Source organism: Syngnathus scovelli, chromosome 5 (assembly GCF_024217435.2).
Source record: "Syngnathus scovelli strain Florida chromosome 5, RoL_Ssco_1.2, whole genome shotgun sequence".
NCBI classification, from domain to species: Eukaryota; Metazoa; Chordata; class Actinopteri; order Syngnathiformes; family Syngnathidae; genus Syngnathus; species Syngnathus scovelli.
The window spans coordinates 20,409,119-20,429,760 of NC_090851.1; the positions used below are offsets into that span (position 1 = coordinate 20,409,119).

Sequence of the window (20,642 nt, forward strand, 5' to 3'; positions counted from 1 at the left end):
CTCAATGGCAGATTCGACATTTCACATTTACGTCATTCCCCTTTTAAATTCACCTCATTCAGCACATTCAAACCACATTCGGAATGATTCTCGACATTCCCAAAATTCCCAAATTCAAAAATTTCACGTTTTCTCGTTAAAAATTCCGACAAAATTTCACGAAATTTCGTTTTTCACCTCTAATTTCTACATTTTTCGACCGATTCAACCCGTTCCAACTTCCAACTGTTCATCTTTTGCCTACCTATTCCACAACTTCCCACTTACAAAAAAATTCCAAATTTTCAAATTTGAAATTCAACCAAATTCTTCGTAATTTCGTTTTTCTACTCTAACTTCTACATTTTTCAACCGATTCAACCCATTCCAACTTTCAACTGTTCATCTTTTGCCTGCCTATTCCACAACTTCTCACCTACCAAAAATTCCAAAATTTCAAATTTGAAATTCAACCAAATTCTCCAAAATTTCGTTTTTCTACTCTAACTTCTACGTTTTTCAACCGATTCAACCCATTCCAACTTTCAACTGTTCATCTTTTGCCTACCTATTCCACACCTTCCCACTTACCAAAATTTCCAAATTTTCAATTTTGCAATTCAACCAAATTCTACAAAATTTGGTTTTTCTACTCTAATTTCTACATTTTTCAACCGATTCAACCCATTCCAACTTTATTCACTTTGGTCACCTCATCCTTACCATATTCACCACCTTCACCCCCACTTCCACTATGCTTACAAAATTCAACCCTTGACCCCCACTTCCAGTGTGGCGGCCATCTTGGATTGACCCTGAAGTGCTCCCAATGAACCTAGAATGAACCGGAAGTGCCCCAAATCGAACCGGAAGTGACCTTAGGTAAACAGGAAGTGACCTTAGGTAAACCGGAAGTGACCCCAAATCAAACCGGAAGTGACCTTTTTAAACCGGAAGTGACCTTTTTAAACCGGAAGTGACCCCAAATTAACCGGAAGTGACCTCAGCTAGACCGGAAGTGCCTCTAGTCAAACCGGAAGTGACCCAAATAGACCGGAAGTGACCCAAATCAAACCGGAAGTGACCCCAAATGAACCGGAAGTGACCTCAAGTAAACCGGAAGTGACCCCAAATCAAACCGGAAGTGACCTTTTTAAACCGGAAGTGACCTTTTTAAACCGGAAGTGACCCCAAATAAACCGGAAGTGACCTCGGCTAGACCGGAAGTGCCTCTACTCAAACCGGAAGTGACCCAAATAGACCGGAAGTGACCCAAATCACCCCGGAAGTGACCTTATTTCTACATTAACTGCCCTAAATAGCTACATTAGTCGCTAACTTTTGCATTTTTTGTCCGATTAAACCCGTTTCAACATTTTAAAGGGAAAAGGGAACCTCCTTAAGCCGTTTTTTGTCCTTTTGTTCCAAATTTCAAAATATTTTGGCGCAATTGCTTTTTCTTTTAATTCCCAGTCATTCTCTATGGGGATTCAAGATTTGCTCTAACTTCTACATTTTTTAACCGTTTCAACCCGTTCCAACTTTCAACTGTTCATCTTTTGCCTACCTATTCCACAACCTCCTACTTACCAAAAATTCCAAAATTCAAATTTGAAATTCAACCACATTCTCCAAAATTCTCGGGCGGCTCGGTGGCGCACTGGGTAGCACGTCCGCCTCACAGTTAGGAGGGTGCGGGTTCGATTCCACCTCCGGCCCTCCCTGTGTGGAGTTTGCATGTTCTCCCCGGGCCCGCGTGGGTTTTCTCCGGGCACTCCGGTTTCCTCCCACATTCCAAAAACATGCTTGGTAGGCCGATTGAAGACTCCAAATTGTCCCTAGGTGTGAGTGTGAGTGCGATTGGTTGTCTGTCTCTGTGTGCCCTGCGATTGGCTGGCAACCAATTCAGGGTGTCCCCCGCCTACTGCCCGATGACGGCTGGGATAGGCTCCAGCACGCCCGCGACCCCCGTGGGGACTAAGCGGTTCAGAAAATGGATGGATGGATTCTCCAAAATTTAGTATTACACTTCTATTTTCCACATTTCTCAAGAAATTCAACTCATTTCAACATCATTCCCCAAGAAGTGATTCAAAGTCTTCGCCTTCACACGCAATTTCTCCAGAAATTGCATTTTCTAGTTATTATTATTATTCTTCTATTTTATTCTCCACACTTTTTTGTCCCGCTTCTTCTTCCACATAGTTCATCCGATTCACTCCGTTCCACTTTTGATGTATTCCAAATATTCACGAGATGAGCGCTTCCATTTTTCTCGTTCCGAAAATTTTCCGATTTCGCAAAATTCGCGAATTTACGACAAATTTTTCCCCATTCATTCTCAATGGCAGATTCGACATTTCACATTTACGTCATTCCCCTTTTAAATTCACCTCATTCAGCACATTCAAACCACATTCGGAATGATTCTCGACATTCCCAAAATTCCCAAATTCAAAAATTTCACGTTTTCACGTTAAAAATTCCGACAAAATTTCACGAAATTTCGTTTTTCACCTCTAATTTCTACATTTTTCGACCGATTCAACCCGTTCCAACTTCCAACTGTTCATCTTTTGCCTACCTATTCCACAACTTCCCACTTACAAAAAAATTCCAAATTTTCAAATTTGAAATTCAACCAAATTCTTCGTAATTTCGTTTTTCTACTCTAATTTCTACATTTTTCAACCGATTCAACCCATTCCAACTTTCAACTGTTCATCTTTTGCCTGCCTATTCCACAACTTCTCACCTATCAAAAATTCCAAAATTTCAAATTTGAAATTCAACCAAATTCTCCAAAATGTCATTTTTCTACTCTAACTTCTACGTTTTTCAACCGATTCAACCCATTCCAACTTTCAACTGTTCATCTTTTGCCTACCTATTCCACACCTTCCCACTTACCAAAATTTCCAAATTTTCAATTTTGAAATTCAACCAAATTCTACAAAATTTGGTTTTTCTACTCTAATTTCTACATTTTTCAACCGATTCAACCCATTCCAACTTTATTCACTTTGGTCACCTCATCCTTACCATATTCACCCCCTTCACCCCAACTTCCACTATGCTTACAAAATTCAACCCTTGACCCCCACTTCCAGTGTGGCGGCCATCTTGGATTGACCCTGAAGTGCTCCCAATGACCCTAGAATGAACCGGAAGTGCCCCAAATCGAACCGGAAGTGACCTTAGGTAAACAGGAAGTGACCTTAGGTAAACCGGAAGTGACCCCAAATCAAACCGGAAGTGACCTTTTTAAACCGGAAGTGCCCTTTATAAACCGGAAGTGACCCCAAATAAACCGGAAGTTACCTCAGCTGGACCGGAAGTGCCTCTAATCAGACCGGAAGTGACCCAAATGGACCGGAAGTGACCCAAATCAACCCGGAAGTGAACTTATTTCAACATTAACTGCCATAAATAGCTACATTAGGCGCTAACTTTTGCATTTTTTGTCCGATTGAACCCGTTTCAACATTTTAACCCCAAAAGTGAACCTCCTGAAGCTGTTTTTTTACGTTTTGTTCCAAATTTCAAAATATTTTGGCGCAATTGCTTTTTCTTTTAATTCCCATTCATTCTCTATGGAGATTCAACATTTGCTCTCACGTCTACATTTTTTAACCGATTCAACCCGTTCCAACATTCAACTGTTCATCTTTTGCCTACCTATTCCACAACCTCCCACTTACCACAAATTCCAAACTTCAAATTTGAAATTCAACCAAATTCTCCAAAATTTAGTATTACACTTCTATTTTCCACATTTCTCAAGAAATTCAACTCGTTTCAACATCATTCGCCATCATTCCCCAAGAAGTGATTCAAAGTCTTCGCCTTCACACGCAATTTCTCCAGAAATTGCATTTTCTAGTTATTATTATTCTTCTATTTTATTCCCGCCACTTTTTTGTCCCGCTTCTTCTTCCACATAATTCATCCGATTCACTCCGTTCCACTTTTGACGTATTCCAAATATTCACGAGATGAGCGCTTCCATTTTTCTCGTTCCGAAAATTTTCCGATTTCGCAAAATTCGCGAATTTACGACAAATTTTTCCCCATTCATTCTCAATGGCAGATTCGACATTTCACATTTACGTCATTCCCCTTTTAAATTCACCTCATTCAGCACATTCAAACCACATTCGGAATGATTCTCGACATTCCCAAAATTCCCAAATTCAAAAATTTCACGTTTTCTCGTTAAAAATTCCGACAAAATTTCACGAAATTTCGTTTTTCACCTCTAATTTCTACATTTTTCGACCGATTCAACCCGTTCCAACTTCCAACTGTTCATCTTTTGCCTACCTATTCCACAACTTCCCACTTACAAAAAAATTCCAAATTTTCAAATTTGAAATTCAACCAAATTCTTCGTAATTTCGTTTTTCTACTCTAACTTCTACATTTTTCAACCGATTCAACCCATTCCAACTTTCAACTGTTCATCTTTTGCCTGCCTATTCCACAACTTCTCACCTACCAAAAATTCCAAAATTTCAAATTTGAAATTCAACCAAATTCTCCAAAATTTCGTTTTTCTACTCTAACTTCTACGTTTTTCAACCGATTCAACCCATTCCAACTTTCAACTGTTCATCTTTTGCCTACCTATTCCACACCTTCCCACTTACCAAAATTTCCAAATTTTCAATTTTGAAATTCAACCAAATTCTACAAAATTTGGTTTTTCTACTCTAATTTCTACATTTTTCAACCGATTCAACCCATTCCAACTTTATTCACTTTGGTCACCTCATCCTTACCATATTCACCACCTTCACCCCCACTTCCACTATGCTTACAAAATTCAACCCTTGACCCCCACTTCCAGTGTGGCGGCCATCTTGGATTGACCCTGAAGTGCTCCCAATGAACCTAGAATGAACCGGAAGTGCCCCAAATCGAACCGGAAGTGACCTTAGGTAAACAGGAAGTGACCTCAGGTAAACCGGAAGTGACCCCAAATCAAACCGGAAGTGACCTTTTTAAACCGGAAGTGACCTTTTTAAACCGGAAGTGACCCCAAATTAACCGGAAGTGACCTCAGCTAGACCGGAAGTGCCTCTAGTCAAACCGGAAGTGACCCAAATAGACCGGAAGTGACCCAAATCAAACCGGAAGTGACCATATTTCAACATTAAGTGCCCTAAATACCTACATTTGCGCTAACTTTTGCAAATTTTGCCCGATTAAACACATTTCAACATTTTAACCCCAAAAGTGAACCTCCTGAAGCTGTTTTTTTACGTTTTGTTCCAAATTTCAAAATATTTTGGCGCAATTGCTTTTTCTTTTAATTCCCATTCATTCTCTATGGGGATTCAACATTTGCTCTCACTTCTACATTTTTTAACCGATTCAACCCGTTCCAACATTCAACTGTTCATCCTTTGCCTGCCTATTCCACAACTTTCCACTTACCAAAAATTCCAAAAATCAAATTTGAAATTCAACCATATTCTCAAAAATTTAGTATTACACTTCTATTTTCCACATTTCTCAAGAAATTCAACTCATTTCAACATCATTCGGCATCATTCCCCAAGAAGTGATTCAAAGTCTTCGCCTTCACACGCAATTTCTCCAGAAATTGCATTTTCTAGTTGTGTGAAGGCGATGGCCTTCACACATATGTTATTCTACACCATTCTCTATTATTAGTGTGAAGGTGAAGACCTTCACACTATTGTTATTGCTGTCCTTTATTATTAGTGTGAAGGTGAAGACCTTCACACTATTGTTATTGCTGTCCTTTATTATTATTATTATTATTCTACTTATTCCGCTCACTTTTTTGTCCGTTAACTACTTCCACATACTTCAACCGATTCACTCCATTCCACTTTTCACTGATTCCAAATATTCATGACACGGGTGCTTACATTTTTTTCGTTCAAAAAATTTTCCGTTTTCGCAAAATTCACAAAATTCCGGCAAATTCTTCCCCATTCATTCTTAATGGCAGATTCAACATTTCACATTTACGTTGCTCCAGTTTGAAATTCACTTAATTCAACACATTCAAATCACATTGGGGACATTCCCAAACTTGCCAAATTAGAAAATTTCACGTTTTCACTTTTAAAATTTGCACAAAATTTTGCAAAATTTCACAAAATTTAGTTTTTCACTTCTAATTTCTACATTTTTCCACCGATTCAACTCGTTCCAACTTTCAACTGTTCATCTTTTGCCTACCTATTCCACACCTTCCCACTTACCAAAATTTCCAAATTTTCAATTTTGAAATTCACACCAAATTTTCCAAAAATTTAGTTTTTCCCTTCTAATTTCTACATTTTTCAACCGATTCAACCCATTCCAACTTTATTCACTTTGTTCACCTTATGCTTACCATATTCACCCCCTTCACCCCCACTTCCACAATTCAACCCTTGACCCCCACTTCCAGAGTGGCGGCCATCTTGGATTGACCCTGAAGTGCCCCAATGAACCCGGAATGAACTGGAAGTGCCCCAAATCAAACCGGAATTGACCCCAAATGAACCGGAAGTGACCTCAGGTAAACCGGAAGTGACCCCAAATCAAACCGGAAGTGACCCCAAATCAAACCGGAAGTGACCTTTTAAAACCGGAAGTGACCCCAAATAAACCGGAAGTGACCTCAGCTGGACCGGAAGTGCCTCTAATCAAACCGGAAGTGACCCAAATAGACCGGAAGTGACCCAAATCAAACCGGAAGTGACCATATTTCAACATTAAGTGCCCAAAATACCTACATTTGCGCTAACTTTTGCAAATTTTGACCGATTAAACCCGTTTCTACATTTTAACCCCAAAAGTGAACCTCCTGAAGCCGTTTTTTCCTTTTGTTCCAAATTTCAAAAGATTTTGGCGCAATTTTTTTTTCTTTTAATTCCCATTCATTCTTTATTAGGATTCAAGATTTGCTCTAACTTCTACATTTTTTAACCGATTCAACTCGTTCCAACTTTCAACTGTTCAATTTTGGTTTTCTACTCTAATTTCTACTTTTTTCAACTTATTCAACCCATTCAACTTATTCAACCCATTCCACCTTTCAACTGTTCATCATTTTCCTACCTATTCCACAACTTCCCACTTACCCAAAATTCCAAAATTTCAGTTTTGAAATTCACACCCAATTTTCCCAAATTTCCTTTTCCCTTGTAATTTCTACATTTTTCAACCGATTCAACTCTTTTCAACATCATTCTGCAGCATTCCCCAAGTATTTATTCAACCTCTTCACCTTCACACGCAATTTCTTCAGGAATTGCAAATTCTAGTTATTAGTGTGAAGGTGAAGACCTTCACACTATTGTTATTGCTGTCCTTTATTATTATTATTATTATTATTATTATTATTCTACTTATTCCGCTCACTTTTTTGACGCTTAACTCCTTCCACATACTTCAACCGATTCACTCCGTTCCACTTTTCACTTATTCCAAATATTCATGACACGGCTGCTTACATTTTTTTTGTTCGAAAAATTTTCCGTTTTCACAAAATTCACGATTTTGTGGCATTTTTTTCCCCATTCATTCTTAATGGCAGATTCAACATTTCACATTTTTGTTGTTCCAGTTTGAAATTCACTTATTTCAACACATTCAAATCACATTGGGGACATTCCCAAACTTGCCAAATTCAAAAATTTCACGTTTTCACTTTTAAAATTTGCACAAAATTTTGCAAAATTTCACAAAATTTAGTTTTTCACTTCTAGTTTCTACATTTTTCCACCGATTCAACTCGTTCCAACTTTCAACTGTTCATCTTTTGCCTACCTATTCCACACCTTCCCACTTAGCAAAATTTCCAAATTTTCAATTTTGAAATTCACACCAAATTTTCCCAAAATTTAGTTTTTCCCTTCTAATTTCTACATTTTTCAACCGATTCAACCCATTCCAACTTTATTCACTTTGTTCACCTTATGCTTACCATATTCACCCCCTTCACCCCCACTTCCACAATTCAACCCTTGACCCCCACTTCCAGAGTGGCGGCCATCTTGGATTGACCCTGAAGTGCCCCAATGAACCCGGAATGAACTGGAAGTGCCCCAAATCAAACCGGAATTGACCCCAAATGAACCGGAAGTGACCTCAGGTAAACCGGAAGTGACCCCAAATCAAACCGGAAGTGACCCCAAATCAAACCGGAAGTGACCTTTTTAAACCGGAAGTGACCCCAAATAAACCGGAAGTGACCTCAGCTAGACCGGAAGTGCCTCTAATCAAACCGGAAGTGACCTAAATAGACCGGAAGTGCCTCTAATCAAACCGAAAGTGACCTAAATAGACCGGAAGTGACCCAAATCAAACCGGAAGTGACCCCAAATCAAACCGGAAGTGACCTTTTTAAACCGGAAGTGACCTTTTTAAACCGGAAGTGACCTCAGCTAGACCGGAAGTGCCTCTATTCAAACCGGAAGTGACTCAAATAGACCGGAAGTGACCCAAATCAAACCGGAAGTGACCATATTTCAACATTAAGTGCCCAAAATACCTACATTTGCGCTAACTTTTGCAAATTTTGACCGATTAAACCCGTTTCTACATTTTAACCCCAAAAGTGAACCTCCTGAAGCCGTTTTTTTCCTTTTGTTCCAAATTTCAAAAGATTTTGGCGCAATTTTTTTTTCTTTTAATTCCCATTCATTCTTTATTAGGATTCAAGATTTGCTCTAACTTCTACATTTTTTAACCGATTCAACTCGTTCCAACTTTCAACTGTTCAATTTTGGTTTTCTACTCTAATTTCTACTTTTTTCAACTTATTCAACCCATTCAACTTATTCAACCCATTCCACCTTTCAACTGTTCATCATTTTCCTACCTATTCCACAACTTCCCACTTACCCAAAATTCCAAATTTTCAGTTTTGAAATTCACACCCAATTTTCCCAAATTTCCTTTTCCCTTGTAATTTCTACATTTTTCAACCGATTCAACTCTTTTCAACATCATTCTGCAGCATTCCCCAAGTATTTATTCAACCTCTTCACCTTCACACGCAATTTCTTCAGGAATTGCAAATTCTAGTTATTATTATTATTATTCTACTTATTCCGCTCACTTTTTTGACGCTTAACTCCTTCCACATACTTCAACCGATTCACTCCGTTCCACTTTTCACTTATTCCAAATATTCATGACACGGCTGCTTACATTTTTTTTGTTCGAAAAATTTTCCGTTTTCACAAAATTCACGATTTTGTGGCATTTTTTTCCCCATTCATTCTTAATGGCAGATGCAACATTTCACATTTTTGTTGTTCCAGTTTGAAATTCACTTATTTCAACACATTCAAATCACATTGGGGACATTCCCAAACTTGCCAAATTCAAAAATTTCACATTTTCACTTTTAAAATTTGCACAAAATTTTGCAAAATTTCACAAAATTTAGTTTTTCACTTCTAGTTTCTACATTTTTCCACCGATTCAACTCGTTCCAACTTTCAACTGTTCATCTTTTGCCTACCTATTCCACACCTTCCCACTTAGCAAAATTTCCAAATTTTCAATTTTGAAATTCACACCAAATTTTCCCAAAATTTAGTTTTTCCCTTCTAATTTCTACATTTTTCAACCGATTCAACCCATTCCAACTTTATTCACTTTGTTCACCTTATGCTTACCATATTCACCCCCTTCACCCCCACTTCCACAATTCAACCCTTGACCCCCACTTCCAGAGTGGCGGCCATCTTGGATTGACCCTGAAGTGCCCCAATGAACCCGGAATGAACTGGAAGTGCCCCAAATCAAACCGGAATTGACCCCAAATGAACCGGAAGTGACCTCAGGTAAACCGGAAGTGACCCCAAATCAAACCGGAAGTGACCTTTTTAAACCGGAAGTGACCTTTTTAAACCGGAAGTGACCACAAATAAACCGGAAGTGACCTCAGCTAGACCGGAAGTGCCTTTATTCAAACCGGAAGTGACTCAAATAGACCGGAAGTGACCCAAATCAAACCGGAAGTGACCATATTTCAACATTAAGTGCCCAAAATACCTACATTTGCGCTAACTTTTGCAAATTTTGACCGATTAAACCCGTTTCTACATTTTAACCCCAAAAGTGAACCTCCTGAAGCCGTTTTTTTCCTTTTGTTCCAAATTTCAAAAGATTTTGGCGCAATTTTTTTTTCTTTTAATTCCCATTCATTCTTTATTAGGATTCAAGATTTGCTCTAACTTCTACATTTTTTAACCGATTCAACTCGTTCCAACTTTCAACTGTTCAATTTTGGTTTTCTACTCTAATTTCTACTTTTTTCAACTTATTCGACCCATTCAACTTATTCAACCCATTCCACCTTTCAACTGTTCATCATTTTCCTACCTATTCCACAACTTCCCACTTACCCAAAATTCCAAATTTTCAGTTTTGAAATTCACACCGAATTTTCCCAAATTTCCTTTTCCCTTGTAATTTCTACATTTTTCAACCGATTCAACTCTTTTCAACATCATTCTGCAGCATTCCCCAAGTATTTATTCAACCTCTTCACCTTCACACGCAATTTCTTCAGGAATTGCAAATTCTAGTTATTATTATTATTATTATTCTACTTATTCCGCTCACTTTTTTGTCCGTTAACTACTTCCACATACTTCAACCGATTCACTCCATTCCACTTTTCACTGATTCCAAATATTCATGACACGGGTGCTTACATTTTTTTCGTTCAAAAAATTTTCCGTTTTCGCAAAATTCACAAAATTCCGGCAAATTCTTCCCCATTCATTCTTAATGGCAGATTCAACATTTCACATTTTTGTTGTTCCAGTTTGAAATTCACTTATTTCAACACATTCAAATCACATTTGGGACATTCCCAAACTTGCCAAATTCACAAATTTCACGTTTTCACTTTTAAAATTTGCACAAAATTTTGCTAAATTTCACTAAATTTAGTTTTTCACTTCTAATTTCTACATTTTTCCACCGATTCAACTCGTTCCAACTTTCAACTGTTCATCTTTTGCCTACCTATTCCACACCTTCCCACTTAGCAAAATTTCCAAATTTTCAATTTTGAAATTCACACCAAATTTTCCAAAAATTTAGTTTTTCCCTTCTAATTTCTATATTTTTCGACCGATTCAACCCATTCCAACTTTATTCACTTTGTTCACCTTATGCTTACCATATTCACCCCCTTCACCCCCACTTCCACAATTCAACCCTTGACCCCCACTTCCAGAGTGGCGGCCATCTTGGATTGACCCTGAAGTGCCCCAATGTACGCGGAATGAACTGGAAGTGCCCCAAATCAAACCGGGATTGACCCCAAATGAACCGGAAGTGACCTCAGGTAAACCGGAAGTGACCCCAAATCAAACCGGAAGTGACCCCAAATCAAACCGGAAGTGACCTTTTTCAACCGGAAGTGACCTTTTTAAACCGGAAGTGACCCCAAATAAACCGGAAGTGACCTGAGCTAGACCGGAAGTGCCTCTAATCAAACCGGAAGTGACCCAAATCAAACCGGAAATGACCATATTTCAACATTAAGTGCCCTAATTACCTACATTTGCGCTAACTTTTGCAAATTTTGCCCGATTAAACCCATTTCAACATTTTAACCCCAAAAGTGAACCTCCTGAAGCCGTTTTTTTCTTTTGTTCCAAATTTCAGAAACTTTTGGTGCATTTTTTTTTCTTTTAATTCCCATTCATTCTCTATTAGGATTCAAGATTTGCTCTAACTTCTACATTTTTTAACTGATTCAACTCGTTCCAACTTTCAACTGTTCCTCTTTTGCCTTCCTATTCCACAACTTCCCACTTACCAAAAATTCTCTACAATTTTGTTTTTCTACTCTAATTTCTACATTTTCAACTTATTCAACCCATTCCACCTTTCAACTGTTCATCATTTTCCTACCTATTTCACAACTTCCCACTTACCCAAAATTCCAAATTTTCAATTTTGAAATTCACACCCAATTTTCCCAAATTTCCTTTTTCCCTTGTAATTTCTACATTTTTCAACCGATTCAACTCTTTTCAACATCATTCTGCAGCATTCCCCAAGTATTTATTCAACCTCTTCACCTTCACACGCAATTTCTTCAGGAATTGCAAATTCTAGTTATTATTATTGTGTGAAGGCGATGGCCTTCACACATATGTTATTCTACACCATTCTCTATTATTATTATTATTGTGTGAAGGCGATGGCCTTCACACATATGTTATTCTACACCATTCTCTATTATTATTATTATTCTTCTATTTTATTCCCGCCACTTTTTTGTCCCGCTTCTTCTTCCACATAATTCATCCGATTCACTCCGTTCCACTTTTGTTGTATTCCAAATATTCACGAGATGAGCGCTTCCATTTTTCTCGTTCCGAAAATTTTCCGATTTCGCGAAATTCGCGAATTTACGACAAATTTTTCCCCATTCATTCTCAATGGCAGATTCGACAATTCACATTTACGTCATTCCCCTTTTAAATTCACCTCATTCAGCACATTCAAACCACATTCGGAATGATTCTCGACATTCCCAAAATTCCCAAATTCAAAAATTTCACGTTTTCACGTTAAAAATTTCGACAAAATTTCACAAAATTCCGTTTTTCACCTCTAATTTCTACATTTTTTGACCGATTCAACCCATTCCAACTTTCAACTGTTCATCTTTTCATTCAGCATCATTCCCCAAGAAGTGATTCAAAGTCTTCGCCTTCACACGCAATTTCTCCAGAAATTGCATTTTCTAGTTATTATTATTATTCTTCTATTTTATTCTCCACACTTTTTTGTCCCGCTTCTTCTTCCACATAGTTCATCCGATTCACTCCGTTTCACTTTTGACGTGTTCCAAATATTCACGAGATGAGCGCTTCCATTTTTCTCGTTCCGAAAATTTTCCGATTTCGCAAAATTCGCGAACTTACGACAAATTTTTCCCCATTCATTCTTAATGGCAGATTCGACATTTCACATTTACATCATTCCACTTTTTTCTACATTGTTCAACCGATTCAACTCATTCCAACTTTCAACTGTTCATCTTTTGCCTACCTATTCCACAACTTCCCACTTACCAAAAATTCCAAATTTGAAATTCAACCAAATTCTCCAAAATTTCGTTTTTCCACTCTAACTTTTACGTTTTTCAACCGATTCAACCCATTCCAACTTTCAACTGTTCATCTTTTTCTAACTATTCCACAACTTCCAACTTATGAAAAATTCCAAATTTTCAAATTTGGAATTCAACCAAATTCTCAAAAATTTTGTTTTTCTACTCTAATTTCTACATTTTTCAACCGATTCAACTCATTCCAACTTTCAACTGTTCATGTTTTGCCTACCTATTCCACAACTTCCCACTTACCAAAAATTCCATATTTGAAATTCAACCAAATTCTCCAACATTTTGTTTTTCTACTCTAATTTCTACATTTTTTAACCGATTCAACTCATTCCAACTTTCAACTGTTCATGTTTTGCCTACCTATTCCACAACTTCCCGTTTACCAAAAATTCCAAATTTGAAATTCAACCAAATTCTCCAAAATTTCATTTTTCTAATCTAATTTCTACATTGTTCAACCGATTCAACCCATTCCAACTTTCAACTCTTCATCTTTTGCCTACCTATTCCACAACTTCCCACTTACCAAAAATTCCATATTTGAAATTCAACCAAATTCTCCAACATTTTGTTTTTCTACTCTAATTTCTACATTGTTCAACCGATTCAACCCATTCCAACTTTCAACTCTTCATCTTTTGCCTACCTATTCCACAACTTCCGACTTACCAAAAATTCCAAATTTGGAATTCAACCAAATTCTCAAAAATTTTGTTTTTCTACTCTAATTTCTACATTTTTTAACCGATTCAACTCATTCCAACTTTCAACTGTTCATGTTTTGCCTACCTATTCCACAACTTCCCGTTTACCAAAAATTCCAAATTTGAAATTCAACCAAATTCTCCAAAATTTCGTTTTTCTAATCTAATTTCTACATTGTTCAACCGATTCAACCCATTCCAACTTTCAACTGTTCATGTTTTGCCTACCTATTCCACAACTTCCCGTTTACCAAAAATTCCAAATTTGAAATTCAACCAAATTCTCCAAAATTTCGTTTTTCTAATCTAATTTGTACATTTTTCAACCGATTCAACCCATTCCAACTTTCAACTCTTCATCTTTTGCCTACCTATTCCACAACTTCCCACTTACCAAAAATTCCATATTTGAAATTCAACCAAATTCTCCAACATTTTGTTTTTCTACTCTAATTTCTACATTGTTCAACCGATTCAACCCATTCCAACTTTCAACTCTTCATCTTTTGCCTACCTATTCCACAACTTCCGACTTACCAAAAATTCCAAATTTGGAATTCAACCAAATTCTCAAAAAAATTTGTTTTTCTACTCTAATTTCTACATTTTTTAACCGATTCAACTCATTCCAACTTTCAACTGTTCATGTTTTGCCTACCTATTCCACAACTTCCCGTTTACCAAAAATTCCAAATTTGAAATTCAACCAAATTCTCCAAAATTTCGTTTTTCTAATCTAATTTCTACATTGTTCAACCGATTCAACCCATTCCAACTTTCAACTCTTCATCTTTTGCCTACCTATTCCATAACTTCCCACTTACCAAAAATTCCATATTTGAAATTCAACCAAATTCTCCAACATTTTGTTTTTCTACTCTAATTTCTACATTGTTCAACCAATTCAACCCATTCCAACTTTCAACTCTTCATCTTTTGCCTACCTATTCCACAACTTCCCACTTACCAAAAATTCCAAATTTGAAATTCAACCAAAATCTCCAAAATTTCGTTTTTCTACTGTAATTTCTACATTGTTCAACCGATTCAACCCATTCCAACTTTCAACTCTTCATCTTTTGCCTACCTATTCCACAACTTCCCACTTACCAAAAATTAAAAATTAAAAATTTGAAATTCAACCAAATTCTCAAACATTTTGTTTTTCTACTCTAATCTTTACATTGTGCAACCGATTCAATCCATTCCAACTTTCAACTTTTCATCTTTTGCTTACCTATTTCACAACTTCCCACTTACCAAAAATTCCAAATTTGAAATTCAACCAAATTCTGCAAAATTTCGTTTTTCGACTCTAATTTGTACATTTTTCAACCGATTCAACCCATTCCAACTTTCAACTCTTCATCTTTTGCCTACGTATTACACAACTTCCCACTTACCAAAAATCCCAAATTTGAAATTCAACCAAATTCTCCAAAATTTCGTTTTTCTACTCTCATTTCTACATTTCTCTACCGATTCAACCCATTCTAACTTTCAACTCTTCATCTTTTGCTTACCTATTCCACAACTTCCCCTTACAAAAAATTCTAAATTTGAAATTTGAAATTCAACCAAATTCTCCAAAAATGTGTTTTTCTACTCTAATTTTCACATTGTTCAACCGATTCAACCCATTCCAACTTTCAACTCTTCATCTTTTTCCTACCTATTCCCCAAATTTCCACTTGCCATAAATTCCACATTTTAAGATTTTAAACTCAACCAAATTCTCCAAAATTCTGAAATTCCACCAAATTCTCCAAAATTCCGTTTTTCACCTCTATTTTCTACATTTCTCAAGTAATTCAACTCGTTTCAGCATAATTCGCCAGCATTCCCCAAGAAGTGATTCAAAGTCTTCGCCTTCACACGCAATTTCTCCAGAAATTGCATTTTCTAGTTATTATTATATTTTATTCTCCACACTTTTTTGTCCCGCTTCTTCTTCCACATAGTTCATCCGATTCACTCCGTTCCACTTTTCACGCGTTCCAAATATTCACGAGATGAGCGCTTCCATTTTTCTCGTTCCGAAAATTTTCCGATTTCGCAAAATTCGCGAACTTACGACAAATTTTTCCCCATTCATTCTTAATGGCAGATTCGACATTTCACATTTACATCATTCCACTTTTTTCTACATTGTTCAACCGATTCAACTCATTCCAACTTTCAACTGTTCATCTTTTGCCTACCTATTCCACAACTTCCCACTTACCAAAAATTCCAAATTTGAAATTCAACCAAATTCTCCAAAATTTCGTTTTTCCACTCTAACTTTTACGTTTTTCAACCGATTCAACCCATTCCAACTTTCAACTGTTCATCTTTTTCTAACTATTCCACAACTTCCAACTTATGAAAAATTCCAAATTTTCAAATTTGGAATTCAACCAAATTCTCAAAAATTTTGTTTTTCTACTCTAATTTCTACATTTTTCAACCGATTCAACTCATTCCAACTTTCAACTGTTCATGTTTTGCCTACCTATTCCACAACTTCCCGTTTACCAAAAATTCCAAATTTGAAATTCAACCAAATCTTTCTAAATTTCGTTTTTCTACTCTAATTTCTACATTGTTCAACCGATTCAACTCATTCCAACTTTCAACTGTTCATCTTTTGCCTATCTATTCCACAACTTCCCACTTACCAAAAATTCCATATTTGAAATTCAACCAAATTCTCCAACATTTTGTTTTTCTACTCTAATTTCTACATTGTTCAACCGATTCAACCCATTCCAACTTTCAACTCTTCATCTTTTGCCTACCTATTCCACAACTTCCGACTTACCAAAAATTCCAAATTTGAAATTCAACCAAAATCTCCAAAATTTCGTTTTTCTACTCTAATTTCTACATTGTTCAACCGATTCAACCCGTTCCAACTTTCAACTCTTCATCTTTTGCCTACCTATTCCACAACTTCCCACTTACCAAAAATTCCAAATTTGAAATTCAACCAAATTCTCAAACATTTGGTTTTTCTTCTCTAATCTTTACATTGTGAAACCGATTCAATCCATTCCAACTTTCAACTTTACATCTTTTGCTTACCTATTTCACAACTTCCCACTTACCAAAAATTCCAAATTTGGAATTCAACCAAATTCTCAAAAATTTTGTTTTTCTACTCTAATTTCTACATTTTTTAACCGATTCAACTCATTCCAACTTTCAACTGTTCATGTTTTGCCTACCTATTCCACAACTTCCCGTTTACCAAAAATTCCAAATTTGAAATTCAACCAAATTCTCCAAAATTTCGTTTTTCTAATCTAATTTCTACATTGTTCAACCGATTCAACCCATTCCAACTTTCAACTCTTCATCTTTTGCCTACCTATTCCACAACTTCCCACTTACCAAAAATTCCATATTTGAAATTCAACCAAATTCTCCAACATTTTGTTTTTCTACTCTAATTTCTACATTGTTCAACCGATTCAACCCATTCCAACTTTCAACTCTTCATCTTTTGCCTACCTATTCCACAACTTCCCACTTACCAAAAATTCCATATTTGAAATTCAACCAAATTCTCCAACATTTTGTTTTTCTACTCTAATTTCTACATTGTTCAACCGATTCAACCCATTCCAACTTTCAACTCTTCATCTTTTGCCTACCTATTCCACAACTTCCGACTTACCAAAAATTCCAAATTTGAAATTCAACCAAATTCTCAAACATTTTGTTTTTCTTCTCTAATCTTTACATTGTGCAACCGATTCAATCCATTCCAACTTTCAACTTTTCATCTTTTGCTTACTTCCCACTTATCAAAAATTCCAAATTTGGAATTCAACCAAATTCTCAAAAATTTTGTTTTTCTACTCTAATTTCTACATTTTTTAACCGATTATTCTCATTCCAACTTTCAACTGTTCATGTTTTGCCTACCTATTCCACAACTTCCCGTTTACCAAAAATTCCAAATTTGAAATTCAACCAAATTCTCCAAAATTTCGTTTTTCTAATCTAATTTCTACATTGTTCAACCGATTCAACCCATTCCAACTTTCAACTCTTCATCTTTTGCCTACCTATTCCACAACTTCCCACTTACCAAAAATTCCATATTTGAAATTCAACCAAATTCTCCAACATTTTGTTTTTCTACTCTAATTTCTACATTGTTCAACCGATTCAACCCATTCCAACTTTCAACTCTTCATCTTTTGCCTACCTATTCCACAACTTCCGACTTACCAAAAATTCCAAATTTGAAATTCAACCAAATTCTCAAAAATTTTGTTTTTCTACTCTAATTTCCACATTTTTTAACCGATTCAACTCATTCCAACTTTCAACTGTTCATGTTTTGCCTACCTATTCCACAACTTCCGACTTACCAAAAATTCCAAATTTGAAATTCAACCAAAATCTCCAAAACTTCGTTTTTCTACTCTAATTTCTACATTGTTCAACCGATTCAACCCGTTTCAACTTTCAACTCTTCATCTTTTGCCTACCTATTCCACAACTTCCCACTTACAAAAAATTCAAAATTTGAAATTCAACCAAATTCTCAAACATTTTGTTTTTCTTCTCTAATCTTTACATTGTGCAACCGATTCAATCCATTCCAACTTTCAACTTTTCATCTTTTGCTTACCTATTTCACAACTTCCCACTTACCAAAAATTCCAAATTTGAAATTCAACCAAATTCTGCGAAATTTCATTTTTCGACTCTAATTTGTACATTTTTCAACCGATTCAACCCATTCCAACTTTCAACTCATCTTTTGCCTACGTATTACACAACTTCCCACTTACCAAAAATCCCAAATTTGAAATTCAACCAAATTCTCCAAAATTTTGTTTTTCTACTCTCATTTCTACATTTCTCTACCGATTCAACCCATTCCAACTTTCAACTCTTCATCTTTTCTTACCTATTCCACAACTTTCCCTTACAAAAAATTCCAAATTTTGAATTTTGAAATTCAACCAAATTCTCCAAAAATGTGTTTTTCTACTCTAATTTTCACATTGTTGAACCGATTCAACCCATTCCAACTTTCAACTCTTCATCTTTTTCCTACCTATTCCCCAAATTTCCACTTGCCATAAATTCCACATTTTAAGATTTTAAACTCAACCAAATTCTCCAAAATTCTGAAATTCCACCAAATTCTCCAAAATTCCGTTTTTCACCTCTATTTTCTACATTTCTCAAGTAATTCAACTCGTTTCAGCATAATTCGCCAGCATTCCCCAAGAAGTGATTCAAAGTCTTCGCCTTCACACGCAATTTCTCCAGAAATTGCATTTTCTAGTTAGTGTGAAGGTGAAGACCTTCACACTATTGTTATTGCTGTCCTTTATTATTATTATTATTCTACTTATTCCGCTCACTTTTTTGTCCGTTAACTACTTCCACATACTTCAACCGATTGACTCCGTTCCACTTTTCACTTATTCCAAATATTCATGACATAGGTGCTTACATTTTTTTCGTTCAAAAAATTTTCCGTTTTCACAAAATTCACGATTTTATGGCAATTTTTTCCCCATTCATTCTTAATGGCAGATTCAACATTTCACATTTTTGTTGTTCCAGTTTGAAATTCACTTATTTCAACACATTCAAATCACATTGGGGACATTCCCAAACTTGCCAAATTCAAAAATTTCACGTTTTCACTTTTAAAATTTGCACAAAATTTTGCAAAATTTCGCTAAATTCAGTTTTTCACTTCTAATTTCTACATTTTTCCGCCGATTCAACTCGTTCCAACTTTCAACTGTTCATCTTTTGCCTACCTATTCCACACCTTCCCACTTAGCAAAATTTCCAAATTTTCAATTTTGAAATTGACACCAAATTTTCCAAAAATTTAGTTTTTCCCTTCTAATTTCTACATTTTTCAACCGATTCAACCAATTCCAACTTTATTCACTTTGTTCACCTTATGCTTACCATATTCACCCCCTTCACCCCCACTTCCACAATTCAACCCTTGACCCCCACTTCCAGAGTGGCGGCCATCTTGGATTGACCCTGAAGTGCCCCAATGAACTCGGAATGAACCGGAAGTGCCCCAAATCAAACCGGAATTGACCCCAAATGAACCGGAAGTGACCTCAGGTAAACCGGAAGTTACCCCAAATCAAACCGGAAGTGACCCCAAATCAAACCGGAAGTGACCTTTTAAAACCGAAAGTGACCCCAAATAAACCGGAAGTGACCTCAGCTAGACCGGAAGTGCCTCTAATCAAACCGGAAGTGACCCAAATAGACCGGAAGTGACCCAAATCAAACCGGAAGTGACCATATTTCAACATTAAGTGCCCTAAATACCTACATTTGCGCTAACTTTTGCAAATTTTGCCCGATTAAACCCATTTCAACATTTTAACCCCAAAAGTGAACCTCCTAAAGCTGTTTTTTTTCCTTTTGTTCCAAATTTCAAAAAATTTTGGTGCAATTTTTTTTCTTTTAATTCCCATTCATTCTCTATTAGGATTCAAGATTTGCTCTAACTTCTACATTTTTTAACCGATTCAACTTGTTCCAACTTTGAACTGTTCTTCTTTTGCCTTCCTATTCCACAACTACCCACTTACCAAAAATTCTCTACAATTTTGTTTTTCTAATCTAATTTCTACATTTTTCAACTTATTCAACCCATTCGACCTTTCAACTGTTCATCATTTTCCTACCTATTCCACAACTTCCCACTTACCCAAAATTCCAAATTTTCAATTTTGTAACTCACACCCAATTTTCCCAAATTTCCTTTTTCCCTTGTAATTTCTACATTTTTCAACCGATTCAACCCTTTTCAACATCATTCTGCAACATTC

At 36.3% G+C, this 20,642-nt stretch overlaps 1 long non-coding RNA gene across 1 annotated transcript; it reads right to left on the bottom strand.

Moving 5' to 3' along the window:
* Window positions 1–906: 906 nt before the first annotated feature.
* Window positions 907–17,503, bottom strand: LOC137840303 (uncharacterized). The gene is made up of 2 exons (XR_011086857.1): window positions 16,599–17,503; window positions 907–14,905 (listed from the first exon to the last, which is right to left on the bottom strand). It is a non-coding gene; the product is annotated as an uncharacterized lncRNA (long non-coding RNA).
* Window positions 17,504–20,642: the final 3,139 nt, after the last annotated feature.